This window comes from Talpa occidentalis, unplaced genomic scaffold (genome assembly GCF_014898055.3).
Source record: "Talpa occidentalis isolate TD23 unplaced genomic scaffold, MPIMG_talOcc4v2.1 talOcc4.5, whole genome shotgun sequence".
Classification (NCBI taxonomy): Eukaryota; Metazoa; Chordata; class Mammalia; order Eulipotyphla; family Talpidae; genus Talpa; species Talpa occidentalis.
In genome coordinates this window covers 49,422,632-49,429,292 of record NW_023604861.1, presented here as the reverse complement: position 1 = coordinate 49,429,292, position 6,661 = coordinate 49,422,632, and the positions used below count along the sequence as shown (strand labels likewise).

Below are 6,661 nucleotides of genomic sequence, written 5' to 3'. Positions count from 1 at the left end.
TTACTATTTTCTTTTTCATTTTCTACTTTCAAAAGAGGTGAGAGACTTCAAAAACTCATTCTCAAACTTTTTGAATCAAGGTATCCAGGAAAATGATGCCCTGTCTGCCATTTACAAATAACCAGGTAGGTATTATTTAAGTCAGAAAGCCAGAAAAACAATGAACTCTTCTTTACTCTTTTATCTGTTGTTGATAGCTCCTTATATTTTCTTAGTCAGGAAAGAGGGAAAGAGTGGCTGGTGATGGCTAATTACCTAGGATCAACTCTAAGTTCTGATAACTAGTTACAGTGTGTGTGTGTGTGTGTGTGTGTGTGTGTGTGTGTGTGTGTGTGTGTGTGTGTGTGTGTTGGGGGAGAAGGGCTGTTAACAGTTCTCCATACTGACAATGCTCTGACACAAACTTGGAGTCCTACAATTCAACTCAATTCTGACAGTCTTACCTGTCAGACCCCACGAGTTAAGGACTCAGTCCTAAATGGCTATGTCCTACTTCAGATGCCAATTTCAGGTCCAGGTTGTCACTTGGGCTTCTGACCAGCCAACTACAGATCAGAGGTTTCCCCATGACCTTTTCCATCAATTCAATTAATTTGCTAGCATGACTCATAGGACTCAAGCATTTTATTTACCAGATAAATTATAAAAGATAAATTATAAATTTTTATAAATTATAAATTATAAAAGATAAATTATAAATTTTATAATTTTATTATAAAATTTATAATTTTATTATAAAAGACTATAACTCAGGAAGAGTAAGGTGGAAGAAATGCAAAGGACAAGGTCTGGAAAAAAGGAACAGGCGCCCATGCTATCTCAGAGCATGCCACTCTCCCTGCATCTCCATGTGTTCACCAACCTGGAGGCTCCCCTAACCCAATTCTTTTGGGTTTTTATGGAGGCTCCATGTTCTCACTGAGCTTTTCTCCTGTCTTGTTGGGTGTCAACCTTTTCATCAGCTGGTGGTCCATGGTTTGCCTATGAAGACATATTTTGTATCTTATGAAGATATATCTTATTTGGGGATGTTGCTTATCCCCCATGTAGGATATTCTCTTAAATCCTTTCCCCTTGTTGCCAAACAAATGGGTGGGTTCTTGTGTCCAAGCGACTGAGGAATGATCACCAGCACACCGGATTGAAGATTAGCAAGTTCAGGTTGATTGCAAAAGAGACTCCTGACACAAAGAGGAGGTTCAAGGGAGGAGCCCTGAGTTAGGGTGCTGGTTCTTTTTTATAGGGCTTCTGAGGACTCTCTACCCCTCTCCAAAGCTCCCAGGGGGCTTTTTCCTTCTTTGGGGTACTTTTCCACCACCCCCTGCCCTTTCACTGCCCTCCTTTGTCTCCTCGCCCCTTCTTCTAGCCCAGAGGTGTGAGGCAACCACAAGCACTGCTCTTTCCCCACACCTTTCTTGTGGTTGCCAGCTCTGTGGCTGTCAGCCTTTTCCCACAAACCCCCCACTCCTTCACCCTAACCTGTATTTGTAAATTCCTTTAAGAAAGATCTTGAAAATCCTGCAAGAGAGTGGCACAGTAAAGACACTGGGATTACCTCCTCCAGATACTCACAACAAAACTGCTGCAAAACAAAGCCAGACTCCTGCCAGGGAAAAACTGATGACCACAGCACATAACAGGGGCAATGGTGGGACAGAAAGCAGTAGGGAAAACATCACAAACTTTGTTTAGAATGATAGCTAGTAGGGGGCAATAAGAAAGAAGAAAGAAGAGAAAGAAAGAAGAGCATAAGAAAGAAGAGCAGCTGCTATGCTGAGCGCCCTATAGCTATTAGCTCAGGTGCATGTCAACATCAGGGCTCCTAAGACCTGGTATTGCACTGGGTGAGGGGGTGCAGAAGCAGACACCTAGGACAGAGTGTACATTGCTGGAAAGCTTCAGAGGTGGGGGCACTATTGGCTTGAGTCTGAGGCTCTTAACACAGAACAACTGTAGCCTGAATCAGATCAAAGCACCAGAACTTCACTATAGAAGAACTTCACTATAGAAGAGATTATCACTCAAAATCCAGGCTGGATTATCCAAAACACTAAAATTAGTAAAATTTTAATAACACTCTGCCGTCTCCACAAAGAAACATCTGAGCAAACCCAGTTTCATGAACAACTAACAGTGGGCGCAAACACCCCGGGAAAAGACTGTGCTGGGGAGGAAAAGAGGGTAACTCCCAGCCTGTTACCTGATATTAATTGCAATCAATCTCTGTCCAGGCTGCATCTAATGGTTTGAAATAGCTTAGAGAAGAAGTGGTCATGAGACTGTAAGAAACACTGAGACCAAGGAGCTGGCCTGAAGAGGGGATCCCTGTGGATGGCCACCACACAACTCTGGCACTCACAGCACAGCTGGAAGTTCAGATTCCTGACTCTGCTGGAAGTGATCCTTTGTTCCTCTTTACATATCTACACACACACACGCACAAACACACACATACACACATACCTATGTTTTAATTAGGGTAAACCTTTCCATAACCACAAATATCTTATTAAAATAGGATGTTCCAAGTACCTTTGTTTGTGAGCCAAAATAAAGCTAAAATTAGTAAAATTTTAATAACTCTAAAAATAATATTATTTTCAAAATGATTATTAATGTGGAAATCATAATTACAGATAATATAAAAGATACTGAACTTTTCTATGGTAAAAAAATGTTTTATAAATCCCATTTGGTATTACAAAATAAACTTTACTGGTCAAAAACTTTTAAAATCTCAGAAAAATAAACACAAAAATGTTGATAATGCATATAATTTCCAAGTACTATCACAGACATGGGAATGTAATATCATTATTTGAATATAAGAAGATGTTATAAAAAGCAGAAAATTATCAAAATACAAAATAAGATATTCTGAAAGAAATGAAAACTAAAGATCTAGTAGTAATGACAACAATTTTTAATGTGCAATAGATACTGAATGCCCTGGTGAAAATGAACAGAACTATTAACTATTGATATTTCCTGAGGTGGTAGTAACAATGGACAGAAGTGGCTTTAAAAATTCTAAGACACAAAGAATTAACTTACCACCCCCTTAAAATAATCTCCTGAGAGAATCTAAGCACCATTAGCACACACATCTTAATGCAGTTAATGAAATTCTTCATATTTCAGTGGAAAAGTATTTCAACAATGACAATAAGGACATAGGGATCAGAAGCATATTCTGAGACACAAGAAAGTCAACACTTTCCTAAAAAGCTGCCACCATCTTTTCAGGATCCTCTTGTAACTGATTTCTCCCAGTTTCATGACCATCTGCAATCCTATTGCATCAAAGAACACTATCTCTGTTGAGTATTTGATATTCTTCATGAAACACCCCAACTAGTTTGGTGTATCCTTCATTGACATGAGTATTTACTGCCCTTTTAAATGGAGCAGCTCAGAGAACTGATCCAACCTCCTTTCATCTGAAAGTAGCAGGTTCATAGACTCCTTTTGGAGGTTTGCTAATTTGCACCATGGAACCAAGATAAATAATCTCCCTCTCTTGTTTATCAATCAGAGACAAGTTTGGAATGAGAAATTGTTCCTGCCATTTTTTATCTTTGCCCAAACCTCTTGGAACCTGTTTGATATACAAAATTATCATACTTCCACATATAAAACATTTATTAATTCTGCCTCCAAATTCTACAGCATCCAACCAATTCAGAATGAGATGTCCAAAAATGGATGTTTCTTTGAATATTGTCCAGGCGCACATTCATTTTTGAGGGTTTAAAATAATAGGTAGGAAACTCATAGAATGTTCCAACATACTCTCTTGGGCCTGCAGCAAAAGATGAGCATATCTGGGGTGCCAAGAACATAGCCAGAACCTCAGGAGGATGAGCATGGCTTGGTTTCAAAGCTGAGAAAGGCAGCCAGCTGGTATTCTTTCTGAGATTCCTACTCTTAGGCTTCTGGACTGTCAGAGTGCAGCCAATGAATTAGCACAAGCCTGCTCCTCTTTTATACTTGCTACCCCTCACCAGTGCCAGTTCCCCAATTGCTCTAGTAGGTGCAAAGACAACAGTTGAAAATCTACACCTGTCAAAGCCGATTAAAAAAATTGAAAAGGAGGAAACAGAAGCACACATCACAAATGTGAGAGCAAGAAAACCCTAAGAGGAGCCCCAACTCATGGCAGCAGTGGGGCGTGACAGAGGGGAATTCAGAGCAATGCAGGTGGAACTAAAAAGAAAATGCAGGATATAAAAGAACAGAATAAAAACGAGGAAACTGTAAGGCAGCTACAACTAGAAATAAAGAAGTGAAGAAACACTATAGCTGATTTTAAAAATACAACTGAGCGTTAAAAAATGGGTGGAGCTCCGCAGCCAGGCTTCAGCCTCCCCGGAGGCCCTCCGGGTGCAGGAGCCAGCAGCGACCAGAGGTCAGATGCACATTCCCTCCAAGGACCCCAACAAATGAGATGGGATGAAAATCCCAAATGAAAAGGATTCCCCAAGGGACATGCCCCTGTGCTGCCTGGGTGTCACCAGTCGGTGGAAGCCACCTGGTGCGAGGGCAGTGCTCGCTCCTAGCTACAAACACGTTGGGGTTGAAGCAAGCCCTGAGCAAAACACCCGATTGTGCCACAGTCTCACGAGAATGTCCTCCCTGGGGCCTGCTGCCGGCGGCCGTCCTCGAGCGCGTGGTTAAAGCTTCCCCGTGTTCCTGCAGCTGCCCCGGCTGCTTTCACTCCCCAGCCAGCCAGGCCAAGTTGCAGGGCCCTGACAGCTCAGCCCGCGCCTGCAGGCCCTGTGGACGTCTCCGCCACGCCTGCCCACCCCGAGACACCAGAGCTTGGAGGCCCAAGGCCCCACTCCCACCGCTTTTAGCCTTCTCTAAAAGCAGCCAGCGCAAGACGGCTTGTTCCTATCTGGACCCCAAGACGAAGGTGATGCCTATCCCTACAAGCCCATTTTAAAGTCCCAAGTTTCCGACTGGTGAACCCTTGGCGCAACGCCCGCGGCCCTCGGTGCGGAGACCTGGCCCGCACAGCCCTCGCGCCAGACACCCGACCTGGGAGCAGCCCCGCGCGGGCCGGACGCAGCCCGCCTTGCCACACCTGCTGGCCGCTGGCGACCCGTCAAGCATGCCCTAGGCTCGGGCTGTGTGTGTCCGCTCTGCGACTTTCTCTGGAGCCCCAGAAAAAAAATCCTCAGGGAGAAACGCACCCACAGGGGAGCACTTAGCCAGGCTGCTCCTGGGCGCTTCGCCCCATGACAGCTTTTCTCCTTCTTGCTGTGCTGTGCCGCAGGCACTTTTCTCCGGAAAAGAATGATTTTACATTTCCAAAAAGTGTCAGCCCACAAGGTGCACTGGATAAAACACCTCACCCGCATGCGGCTGTTCCGGCGGAGAGCAAGCTAGGTCGACTTACCACCGTTCCGAAAGTCGAGCGCCCGCACGCGCGCCGTGGACATCCCCCTCGTGGCCTTTGGCAATACTCCAGAAGCAAAGGTGGCTTTGGGCCCCAAAAGCGCCCCCCCACCCCGCCCCCAGCTCCTGGAAAACGCCCGCACTTGGACAGAGGCGCTACGCTGCAGACCTTCCAGGAGGGGGCGCAGGTGAGCACAGCGGGCCAGCCACCTGTCTGCAGCCCTGGGTGCTCTCACTTCTGGGTTCGATTGTCATCCCAGGGAATATCATGGGGACCTGGTGACTGGTCATTGAGGTTTCTTAGGCCAGTGTGTCTCATCTTTGGTAGCATTAGCTCAGCGTTCACCAGGTCCCACTGAGCAGTTCTTCTTGGGGACCCAGTTGCTCCTCCAGGGCAGGTAGCCCCAGGGCCCACAGCACCATAGCGGAGGAATTCAGAGTCCAGTGTGTGACTTTCTCCTCCCAGCTTCCTAGACGTGACAGTTGAGATTTCATTATGCCAGCCAGGTATCCGCAGTGGCAGGTGATACAGGCAGCTTGGTCTTCAATGAACAAAGGCCTTAGGTGTTTATATGCTGGGATAAGGCACCAGAATGCTGTTCACCTTGGTCTCTCCTCTCCTTTCATCGAGGTGAGTCCTGAGGCTGACAAAGACACATATTAAAAAGGCCCCCAATGATAATGGAGAGGATGCAGAGAGAAGGGAATCCAGTTCACTGTTGATGGGAATGTGAACTGGTGAAACCATTATGGAAGCAATGTTTTATTTAAAAAAAAAAAAACCCTGAAAATGGAAATATCGTACAACTAGCAATCCACTCTTGGGCATATACCCACAGAATTGAAACCATCAACAACAACAACAAAAAAATCATCTTCCACAATGTTCATAATAGCATTTTTTACACTAGCTGGGACATGGAAGCAATCTAAATGTCCATCCACAAACAAGTATAACAAGATGATGTGGTATGGCTACACTACGGAGCATTAGACAGTCATAAAAAAGAATGTAATGCAGCCCTTTTCAACATGATGGAGGGAAATTGAGAGAATTATCTGCCACAACGTAATCAGAACAATAAAAACAAATACTGCACATTTGCATAACAGACATCAGTAACTTAAAACATTTTCAAAAACTAGTGGACATTAATAAATATCCTGAAGACTCTGCAGCTAAGAGGGAAGGGGATAGGAAAAGGGACAAGAGGACACAGGTTATGGCAGTGAGGGAAATAAGAAAAAAAAGTCAAAAGCA

The 6,661-nt window shown here is 44.6% G+C and overlaps 1 pseudogene; it reads right to left on the bottom strand.

The window, feature by feature from the left end:
• Positions 1 to 3,130: 3,130 nt before the first annotated feature.
• On the bottom strand, positions 3,131 to 5,444 carry LOC119258526 (protein NipSnap homolog 3A-like; annotated as a pseudogene).
• Positions 5,445 to 6,661: the final 1,217 nt, after the last annotated feature.